Raw genomic sequence first — 12,018 nt, forward strand, 5'->3', positions numbered from 1 at the left:
GGTACTCTTCCATTAAATGTATTGCAGCAGTGCTCAGAAGAGCAGTTACTCTTCCATTACATGTATTGCAGCAGTGTGCAGAAGAGCAGGTACTCTTCTATTATATGTATTGCAGCAGTTCTCAGAAGCGCAGGTAGTCTTCCATTAGATGTATTGCAGCAGTGCTCAGAAGAGCAGGTACTCTTCCATTAAATATAATGCAGCAGTGTGCAGAAGAGCAGGTACTCTTCCATTAAATGTATTGCAGCAGTGCTCAGAAGAGCAGTTACTCTTCCATTACATGTATTGCAGCAGTGTGCAGAAGAGCAGGTACTCTTCTATTATATGTATTGCAGCAGTTCTCAGAAGCGCAGGTAGTCTTCCATTAGATGTATTGCAGCAGTGCTCAGAAGAGCAGTTACTCTTCCATTACATGTATTGCAGCAGTGTGCAGAAGAGCAGGTACTCTTCTATTATATGTATTGCAGCAGTTCTCAGAAGTGCAGGTAGTCTTCCATTAGATGTATTGCAGCAGTGCTCAGAAGAGCAGTTACTCTTCCATTACATGTATTGCAGCAGTGTGCAGAAGAGCAGGTACTCTTCTATTATATGTATTGCAGCAGTTCTCAGAAGCGCAGGTAGTCTTCCATTAGATGTATTGCAGCAGTGCTCAGAAGAGCAGGTACTCTTCTGTTAAATGTATTGCAGCAATGCTCAGAAGAGCAGGTACTCTTCCATTAAATGTATTGCAGCAGTGCTCAGAAGAGCAGTTACTCTTCCATTACATGTATTGCAGCAGTGTGCAGAAGAGCAGGTACTCTTCTATTATATGTATTGCAGCAGTTCTCAGAAGCGCAGGTAGTCTTCCATTAGATGTATTGCAGCAGTGCTCAGAAGAGCAGGTACTCTTCCATTAAATATAATGCAGCAGTGCTCAGAAGAGCAGGTGCTCTCTCAAATTAAAGATGTGCAGGAACTCAGTACCGGACAGTTAGTAGCTGCACATTTAAAGCGATGCTAGTGACTCCCTGCATATGTTTAGGGTACTGTTTGTTACATAATTTCAAGACATTTGGGAGCTAAACAATGGCTGGTCATAGAGGAGATCTGCAGACCCTACAATGTGTTGGCACTATGTGAGTGGTTTAGGGTGGGGTACAGGTTTGGTGGTGATTGTGTCACCATCCACTATTGGAAGAGAACGTTAGTTTGCTTAATGTGAAGGCCGAGGTAGAGCTTCATTCTATGGAGACATACCGCAGACCTTCTTAGAGTCTGAGGCAACCAACCCCAGGATACACCGAGGAGAAAGGAGGTGGGACAGGGGTTAGTGGCACTGAGGTGGTAGTAGGGTTTACTGGAGCAGTGGGTGGGGCAGGCCAGAAGGGGCTACCAGCAGAACCCCTTTCCAAAGCCAATCACTGAACCTTGTACGCCTTGTCCCGCCCAAAGAACGTCACTTCCGTAGATACTCCACTTGGAAAAGGCTATTCCCTAGGCCATACCTAAGAAGGGATGTAGCAATAAGCTGTGTAAATACCAGATCATCGCTTTCCTTGATGTATTGTATTGCATTGTAATTGCATTTATATAGCTCTTGCTTCAACTGATGACGTGTTGAAGCGGTTTTTCGGCGAGTAGCATTCTACTCCAGAACGCATTAAATATTGGTGGTGAGTTAGTATAGTGAAATATGAAGTTAATTTCAGTGGTGGACATGTTAGTCTGTTATTTGGATGATTGAAAAGGATAGTGGAAGGATAGAAGAGGGAAGGATTTCGAATTCTTTTTTTTTTTGGAGCTCATAGTTGTAGGAGGAGGCTTGGGATGAGAAAAAGGGAGGTGGAGGGGGAAGAGTCAGAGGGAAGGGTTTAGAAAGGCTTGTTTGGGAGATCTGAATATTAAAAGAGGTATGAGATGGTGCAAGGAAAGGTAGAGTAGGGAGGAGTCTAGAAAGGGTTATTTTGGGGATCATAGTAGTGGTATGGGGTTTGATATGAATGAGAGAGCGGAGGCAGAAGATATATTGATAGAGGTATACGGTGAGAAATAGGTATTTGCATTGAAAAGAGTAGTAGAATGAGGTTTGAGATGAGTCAGGGAGTTGAGGTAGAGGATGCATATTTGGTAATTCAGTGTCCTGGGTAACAAGCGAATATTCTTACAAGGTGTAAGACCCTTTTTAATTGGAGGCTTGATAACATTGTAATCCTGTCCATGCTTATACATCGCTGCATGCGTACAAGCAACAAGAGGCTTTACGCATCCTTTGAACAGCATCTGATGGCCTTGCCATGGGGTCACCTGTGGAAAAGATGGGCACAATGGGTTATTCCACCAGGGTTACTGAGAGCAATTCAGAGGTTCCCTCAAGTACTTGGATGTGAACTAGGACACAACTCAACTATTGCAGATGAATTTATATTGGCAGAGGCCTAGAACAGGGATACATATTGGCACCCATGTGGTTCAACCTGTGATGTTGATTATAGGCACATTCTGGTAAACCAAAGGGTGTAAGGGGTCCTAATAAATCAGGGGATTACCCAATGGGCATTCAGCAGTATGCAGATTGCACAGTCCTATTTGATATGACTAGGGGAGGCCAACAATATATGCTTGATCAGTACCATAAGGAAAGATTCCTGGTGATGAATGCCCACAAATGTAAATGTTTGTGTTTAGATTACAATGCTGCTAAAAATTATTGCTTTTAATTTGACAGGTTACTTGTAGATATATATGTTCTTGCCGTCAATATTTTTTTACTATAATTTAAGATCCAGTACCCTGTTTAACATTCCAGCCTGAACTGCCAAGCCATGTCACTACGCCACTGGAATCAAGCTATCCTGGCTGATAGCCAGAAACCGGTCCCAGGATGCTTGATTCCAGTCCAGGGAAGACATGGCTTGGCAGTTCGGGCTGAACTGTTCCCATGAGGCACAGGGTCAAGACTGATTTGCATATGGCAATGTCTTTACCTGGGGTGGCGTGGTGAGCAAAATAACGGTGGATTAAACCTAGATCTGTGACTGGGGGGTGAATGTTTTGCCAATGTGCAACATTCCGCCCATCATCTTGCGTGGTAATAGGTGCTAAGCAGGGCAGTAGTTTGAGTGGTGCGCAGATCCGGTTGTAGGCAATGACAGCCCTACCTGGGAAGCGCAGTATATTGGAGGCTGGGAATAGAAGATCTCAGTCTGCGTTTCGGACTCTTTAATGTGGCTGAGATTTGGGAAAAAACAGGAGAGCGCTCTGTTTAATAATCTATTGCTCATGCTCTATTCTGTGGTCCGGCTTTCACAGAGGGATGCAGAAAGTATCTGCTATCAACCCTCCGCACACTGGCTCTCTGGGTTTCTTGCGCTACTAAATTTATATTGGCTATCCAAGACAAAAATTTGATGTTTGAGTGTTTGATATCTTTCCCATTAATTTGCATTTTTGAATGATAAAATGTTCTTCCATGTTAGTTTTATTTGGTAGGCACACCCGAGATTAATCATATTTAGGTCGCGCCTACTAGAGATCCCCCACTGTCAGCTTGTGAAAGATCTGATGGGTTCTTACAGCCAGCCCCTAGCTTATCATTGGTTGATTTTACTGTCTCTCATTTGCTTGCTTCTTATTCTATGGCTTGCCTTTTCTCTCCCCTGGACCACAGTCTCTTTACAATCCTTTGGATCGGCCAACATATATCCTTCCATTGCTCACATTTATGGAACTACTTTTTTTTCCATTCAGCACTCTGTGAGAGCATATGTTTTGCTAGCTCTCTTCCTCGTGTGCTGCTTAATCCCTCAAAAACTCCCTCACCATACGCCGTGTTGCTCACCAAGCTTCTCTGTAAAAGCAACACAGATATTTTTCCTGGGGTATGGCTGACAAGCACTTTAAGGTTTTTGTTTTATCTCCTGCATTCTGCAAATTGAGTGAAAACACAAGCTTTGGTACACAAATATTTTCATGCCGTTGGGTAAAGGGTCCTCTCCTGCACTCACTCAGCTGGCATCTAAAGCAGGTGTACTTAGCATGGCACTTCTCCTGGAGGCCCATTAATCTGCTCCCTGGGCTATTGCAGGTGCGAAAATGACTGAATCGTGTGGTAAGTAAATTAGGACTTCTGAAGTTTTTCCCTGTACATTCTGTCACATCCTCATGATTTTTTAAATTATGCTCAGCGTTTCCTGAGCAAAAAGTATTTGAAGAATAATGCATGTAATTTAAAAGAAAATGTAAAAAATTTTAATTTACAGTTTTAAGATACCATAAAATATGCGTTTGCTTCCCCCCCCCCCCCCCCCAGTATTTTCAATTTTTTGTTACTTCTTTTAAACAGTGTTTTATAAACATATGCAAAGGCAACAGCTCAGCAGTCATATTATAAAGGCAAGAACTATTGGCTGTGCCAGTACGAGTTAGTTTCTATATGTAAAGCCAGGGGTCTTGTCCTTTGTGTCAGATAGTTTATTATTTATGTTGAAATGGCACATCAATAAGGATTATTATTATTATTATACATTTATTTATATAACATCATTTTTGAAACTGTGCAGAGGCACAAATGGAGCTCCCCTCATTTTTTTTTACAAAAAAGTTCAAATCCCATTGCAGAATATTAAAAGTTGAAATGGTGAAAATCAATTCCTGATTCCCTTAAAAAAGTGAAGGCACACTCGTGACCTGAATAAGGACAGCTAGTCTGGCAGGCACACAAAGGTTGACAAGACTGCTATATATCCTTTTATTGTACCAACTGCTCAACCTTGTGGACTAAAGATAATGTGAACTGCAGGAATTTTGCTAAGCTTGCCTTCAAATAGACCCTACTGAAAACAAATTTGTGCAATCTACCAGAAGAGACAGATGTAGTTGATTGTCGAAGAGCTGATAAATTAACTTCAACCACTTCTGAATGAAGAAAAAAGATACTCAAATGGCTCAGATCAATGTACTGCATGAAGGTGGGGAGTCTGGAGATTGGGGTGTTGAATCTGTCCTCCCGGTTGGTTGAGGAGATCCACTCTGAGTGGATGTTGAAAGGTGTAGAAGGTCTGAGTAGCACACTCTTCTTTGCCAGACTGGAGCAATCAGGAGAGGCTGGCTTCAGCCCTGTCTTGCCTAATCGTCCTCCGGGCTCGAGAAATCAAGGGTATGGGTGAAAGCACGTAACAAAGTGGAAACCTCCACTTTAACTAAAATATGCCCACCCCATAGCAAGGCCCAATGTAACGGACACCTAAGGGTACATGACACCAGTCAGTGGGTACTCTCGCAAGTGGCAAACAGTCCACCTGACGGATGCCCCACCGGGTGTGGAGTCCCTGAACCACCTCTGGGCGGAGACACCACTGAGTGAGGCTGTCAGCTCTGATGTTGAGGGAGCCAGCTGATTGGTAGGTAACCATCTACACCCATGGTTGGTGAGACTAGTCTCAACGCTTCTCAAGTTAGAGGATGAGATCCCACTCCTTCCTGTTTGTTGATGTACCATATCGCAGTCATGTTGACGGTTAAGTTCTGGGCCGATTGACTTAGAAGATACAGACAAAGCAATCACATGACCATCAGGACTGGAAAAGGAGCACCCGGTTAAAACTTCAGAACAGTGTTCTAAATATCTTGAATCCTCTGTGGAGGAGGGAATGCTCGGATTAATGTGATATCTAGAGCTACCCCTGTGAGCAGGAGGTGCTAGGTGGGCTCCAGGTGAGATTTGGGGACACTGACTGAAACCCCCAAGTTGAACAACAGAGATGTTGTCCTTTGCAAGTGGTGCAACAGCAACGGCTTTCAGCAGCCAGTTGTCGAGTTAAGGAAACACAGCAACTCTCAACCTCTTGAGATAAGCTGCTGCCATCACCTTGGTGAAGATTCGCGGAGCCAATATGAGGCGGAGTGGGAGGAATGCAAACTGGCAGCGAGTGGACCACCCCATGAATCGAAGATACTTGTTGTGCGACTGCAGGGGCTGGGATGCTAAAGAAGGCTTCCTGCAAGCTGACAACACACCATCCAGTCTTCAGTATGCAATGAAAGGAGGACCTAAACTGGGGACACCTTCGTGAATTTCTCATTGCTTAAGAAGAGATTCAAGAGCATGAGGTCTAGGATCGGACAAAGACTGCGTCTTTTTTGGGGTCAGGTAGTACTGAGAGGTGTATGCCTCTCCTTTATCCTGCTCTTCACTCATCTGCTTCCTTCTGCTTCATGATGGCCAGGTGTTCATAGAAGGGACAGTCACAGAGGTATTCTGAGGGTTAAATGTAAATGTAAATGTCATGGTACTTATAGAGCGCACTGTCACCAGACGGTCACCTTGCGGTGTCGCCTATTCGGCTTCCTGGCGCTGATACTCATACCGCTGTGGAACCCCTCCTGGCTTTCCCTGTGAAGTGTCCTCTCCTGGGCACCCCCAGGGTGAAGCCAGGCATCCTTAGCGCTGTTGGGGCCGGTGTGGAGGCTAAGCAAGCTATTGCCCAGAGTTGCAGCGTGGGGCCCGTGATTAGAATAGGCACCGAGGCGAGAATTAACGAGACCCCGCCTAGGCGGGAATCGAACCCTGGCCCGACCTCTGCATCAGGGTCTGCCGCTCTAACCATTGAGCCACACTCCTCCACTCTGCTTCTGTAAGGGTAGAGTATACTCAGTAAGACACACTGGTTGGAAATAATGGCCATCCACGCTTGTAGAAAAGAGGCAAACCATCCTTCCACTGGCAGTTTATGTCCTTCTTGGCTAAACTTCTGTTGTTTCCCTGGTGGTGCAGGGAGGAGGAAGAGAAGACCTGAAATTGTTTTGCATAGAATTTTCACCTGCCTCTGTACTGATGCATGAGGAGATTGGGCTCTTGTTGCTAGGCAGCATATGAAAATTGGCATAGTTTGTAGAGACAGCACCTAGAAAAAGGTCTGGGCATGAAATACGCATCTCTCACTGATACTTGGAGACCTAAAGACCTAGCTGTAGCTCAACTCTCCTTGAACTTTTTTTTTAAAGTGGCATCAGCTTTTTGGCCAGCAAGTCTTTCTCTGTCAAAAGGAAGGTCCATTGAACTATTCCAGACATCCCTGTAAACGCCTGAGAAATGGATCCAAGCGGGTCTCCTGGGGCGATTAAAGAGCTCATGGACCGACCAATGGAATCAGTGTTGTCTATCTAGCTTTTATTATGTAATGTGCTGCACTCTGTCCATCACTACTTCACCAAAGTGTGGTTTGAGGTGACCTGGCAGACTGGAAACCACCATATTGCATAGGGTATGTGTGTAGTTAGCAAGAAAGCATGCTGCATTCCAGGATCTTAGCTCACCCGTGATTTGAAATCAGACAGCTGATCTAGTAGACACACAAAGGCTGACAAGACTGCTATATATACTTTTATTGTACCAACTACACACCTTCTTGGGCTCAAGGCGTTTTAAACTGCAGGATAATGGCTAAACTTGCCTTCAGACAGTCAACATTGGATACAAATTTGCGCTATCTGCCAGAACAGAGAGATCTAGGAGATGATTGACAAGCTGATAAAATAACATCAATGAAAAGATACTCCGATGGCTACGCTCAATCTCCATTTAAAAAAAAAATATATCTTTATTGCATTTTATCAACTTGTCTTATTCCATACAAACCAAACATTAGTGCAGGTCACATTGTAAAGCAAGATCAGTGTTACAATTCCATCGCTTACACAGTTCAAAATATATGTAACATATAGGTATGCCTAGACGTTCAGCGGCATCTTAGTAAGTGACATGCAATTACAAATTTGCATAGGTTTCAACAGCCCATTTATACCATCATCTCGAAGTGAAGAGCAAGACATATCTATCATACATGTCTCATCCCAACAATGGTATTCAATGTGCAGGTTTATCATTAGAAACTTGGATACAGCCCATGCACGATTCAACTTGTAAAGTCACTCAACTCAAAATTGCCCTGGGATGAAAAGGTGAGTACCATAATCGCCTGTGAGATATCCATATTTTAAACATTTTAACCACAACTAACTAGAACAAAATAAAATCAAAAGATAAAGGGGAGATATCCAATATTGAGGGGAATGTGCATTTGGCATGGTAGGTGTTTTTTGAGTTCAGTCATGCCTAGGCTTGTGGGTACGCGGTGAATGTGAGCCGCTTTTCCTATGTTGTGTACAATCGTAGGGATACTAGGGCATCCTATAACTGAAATCATGTCTGTATAGAGCTATGATGGACTGTAGGATTATTCCCTCTCCCGACAGCGATGGCCAAGTTGTTTCGTAAAGGCAGCGTGTCTGTTGCACCCAGACGACTTGTTAGGCATTATCTCCTGTTTGTTGCATGGGTGATGCATGTGGCATATCATCAGGGTGCGTAAGGGCTTTGAGCATGTCATCCCATGTCTGTGCAATGGGGTACTTACGTAACCCTGCTGTTTCTTCCCTATGTAAAATAGTGCTCTCCGCCTGTGCCCAGATCTCTAGAGATTTTAGCCAGTGGAGCACCTCCGGGGGGTCCTTGTGTTTCCAACTCTTTGTTATCAATCGTTTCGCGGTTATGAGGACCAGGTTCCGAAATATAGAGCTTACTTTGTTAGCTTTCGTTTGTTTATAAAACCCTAGAACGCAGACCTCCCATGTATCGGGGACCTCGGTGCCAGTGCAGTTTGTAAGTGTCTCTGTTACTACGCACCAGTAGGATAGAAGTGAAGGACAAGACCACAGCATGTGTAGGAGGTCAGCGCCTAGCAGACAGCATCTCGGACAATCGGAGGTATTGATGTTAAAATATTTATTAATCTTATCTGGTGAGAGTTACGCTGTGTGTAATATGTACGTTTGTATTAATTTAAATCGTGAGTTGCGTGGTATATGTGTGGCGCTGGCTAAGACACATTCCCATTCTTTATCTGTCTCAGTCTTCAGTCCAGCGTGCCCGAAGTCTCTGCGTTGGTTTCAGTACGTGAGCAAGTAAGGCCTGCACTAGCCAGTGGATCACATGTGACCCTTCCCCCATCACATGTAGATACTGCACTAGCTGATGTGTCTGTGGCTCATTCGTCAAGTCTCCCCATGCCGATGTCAACGTCCGTATGATGGCTGCATGCAAGAGGAACTGGCCTACCTGTAAACCGCTGTCCATTGCCAGAGTCGCAAAAGGCATAAGGGCTCCGTCCACATATAAGTCTCCTAGCGTCTCCACCCCCGCTGAAGTCCAGGGTGCCAGTACTACAGCCGTTACAGAATCCCTGCCTCTGGGTGTCCTGACAAGCGGCAGTATTGGGGCATAAGGTACAGTATCTTTTGTGAGCTGAAGACTTCTCCGGTAGCATCTATGGGCTAAGTCTACATGCATCTGTGTCGGACGGGGAAGTTTTGGTAGCGGGTGAAACAGACTGTAGACTTGAGTCTGTGTCCATGACTCGGTCGCCGTGTCTGACAGGTACTTGCCACTTAGCCACTTTATGACCCATTGTAGCTGTGCGGCTAAGTAATATAGTTCCAAATGTGGAACTGCCAAGCCTCCGCTCTCCGGTGGTGCATACAAATTCTGTAGTAGTATCCTGGGTCGCCCAGCACTCCAGATGAGACCTCTGATTAATCCCTCCAGCTCCCGAAACAGATGTACCGGAACATATACTGGTAGGCTTGCAAAATAATACAATAGTCTCGACAGCACTATCATCTTCACTAAGGTAATACGGCTCATCACATTGAGTGGTAGAGTCTTCCAGAAATGTATTTGCGCCCTTACGGAGGAAATGGCACGCACTAGGTTCCCCTCCAGGATATCTGCTGGGGATCTATAGATATAGATGCCTAAGTATCTGAATGTGGTCGGATACCAAGTAAGCACAGTCCAATTAATAACAATATCAGTTGCGGCCACGTCTTCACGGAAAGAATAGACACCCGATTTAGCCCAATTTACCTTGAGACCTGACACTGCTTTGAAGTCACGAAACAGCACGGACATAGCCAGCGGCACGGCATGAAACAGCGCGGACATAGCCAGCGGCACGGAATGAAGGTCCCTCATGTACAGCAGTAGGTCATCTGCATATAGGGACACTGTGTGGAGACCATCATCCAAGGGGATCCCCCACTCTGCGCCACTCTCACGGAACAGAGCCGCTAAAGGTTCCATGACAAGGGAGAAGAGCAGCGGAGACAAAGGGCATCCCTGCCTGGCTCCACGTCTGACTCTAATCGCGTCTGAGAGGAGCTTGCCTGTGCGGGCTCGTACATTGTGGTGCTGGTAAAACAGTTGCACCAGTTGTAAGTATCCGTCTCCCAGCCCGTACTTGCGTAGGACCGCTGCAAGATATGGCCATTCCAATGAATCAAAAGCCTTCTCCAGGTCCAGCCCCAAACACTTAGATCGCGGCCAGCTTTTCGTTGCGTACTTCTGGACCCTAAATAGTCGACGTATATTAAGGGAGGTGCTCCTTGCTGGAACAAAACCATTTTGATCCATATGCACCAGAGCCGGTACAAATGGGGCTAATCGTTTAGCTAGAGCAGAAGCGAGTACTTTATAATCCGTGTTCAGCAACGCTAGTGGACAATAGGAACCAAGTAGTTCAGGGTCCCTGCCAGGCTTCAGGAGGGAGATCAGCGTCGCCTCACTCTGCGTGGGTGGGATGGCTGAGTCATCCAGAGCTGCGTTATAGACCCGCAACAACTCCGGTATCAACATGTCCGGGTAGGCCTTGTAAAATTCACCTGCAGTCCATCCGGACCCGGCGATTTACCATTCGAGAGGGAGTAGATACTATCTCTTATCTCCTTCAGGAGCAGAGGAGCACCCAGCTCCTCTTGTTGATGCTCTGTCAGTTGCGGCAACGTCAGGGTAGAAAGAAACTCCTGTAGATCCGTATCTGTTGCTGCCAGGCAGGACCTGTACAGCGCAGAATAGTGTTCTACAAAGGCGCCGTGTATAGCACTCTGGGTGTACACCACGTCACCTTGTGCATTTTGTATGGACGTCACCGGAGTGGTGACTGCATCCTGCCGTATCAGCCAAGTCAGCAACTTACCAGGTTTGTCTCCCATGTGGTGGGTCCACGCAGTGCGTGCTGCATAGTTCAAGTTGCGGAGTCGGTCCAGCAATCTCGAGTTCTCCTCCCTGTCCCGCGCCAGGGACCCACCAGTATTACCCACTAGTTCCTCTCTGCGGAGCAGGCCATTTTCAAGGCGTGTAAGTTCAACTTCTAGCTGTCTCCGCATACCCGCTTGCGCACTCAGGCAGTCGCCCCTAACCACAACTTTAAACGCATCCCATTCTACTTGCGGCGTTGTAGCGGTGTTAGCATTTTCTTCAAAATATTGGGAAATATTAATGGCCAACAGTCCTCGGAAGGGTGCATCCAATAGCATATCCGGTAACAGTCGCCAGGTTGGGATTGGTGACCGGGGGTGCTCCCATAACAGCTCCAATATATGTGGATTGTGATCTGAGTGTGTCCTGCCTAGATAATAGACTGCGGATATATGTGGGAGTAGCTCCTCTGAAAGCATATAGCGGTCCAGCCGCACATGTAAGTCATGGGCACCTGAGTAGTAGGAATATACCTTATCATGGGGGTTGCAGTGCCTCCAAGCATCCCTGAGGTGCCATTGTGTTGCCCAGGCAGTTAGCGCCTTCGCGGCATTGTGTGTGCTTGTGCCCGAGAAGGGTGGGAAGGAGCGATCTAGTGATACATCAAGGACGCTGTTATAATCCCCCCTAAAAACATAGGCACATCATGCCATGTCGCCAGAACACGCGATATGTTGTCAAAATAAGAAGCCTGCTCTGTGTTGGGAGCGTATAATGAAGCAATTACGATCTGCCGGCCATCTAATGTGCCTTTCACTACAACATATCTGCCCTCAGTGTCTATCAATGATTGTGTGATTTTAAGCGGGACCCCTGGTCTTACCCGTATTAACGCGCCACGCGCAAAAGCTGAATATCCTGTTGCATACATTTGGCCGCGCCATCGGCGGTATAAACGCTGGATTTCAGATTTGGCCAGGTGAGTTTCCTGCAAAAGAGCTATTTGT

The sequence above is a fragment of the Lissotriton helveticus genome, chromosome 6 (genome assembly GCF_964261635.1).
Source record: "Lissotriton helveticus chromosome 6, aLisHel1.1, whole genome shotgun sequence".
Classification (NCBI taxonomy): domain Eukaryota; kingdom Metazoa; phylum Chordata; class Amphibia; order Caudata; family Salamandridae; genus Lissotriton; species Lissotriton helveticus.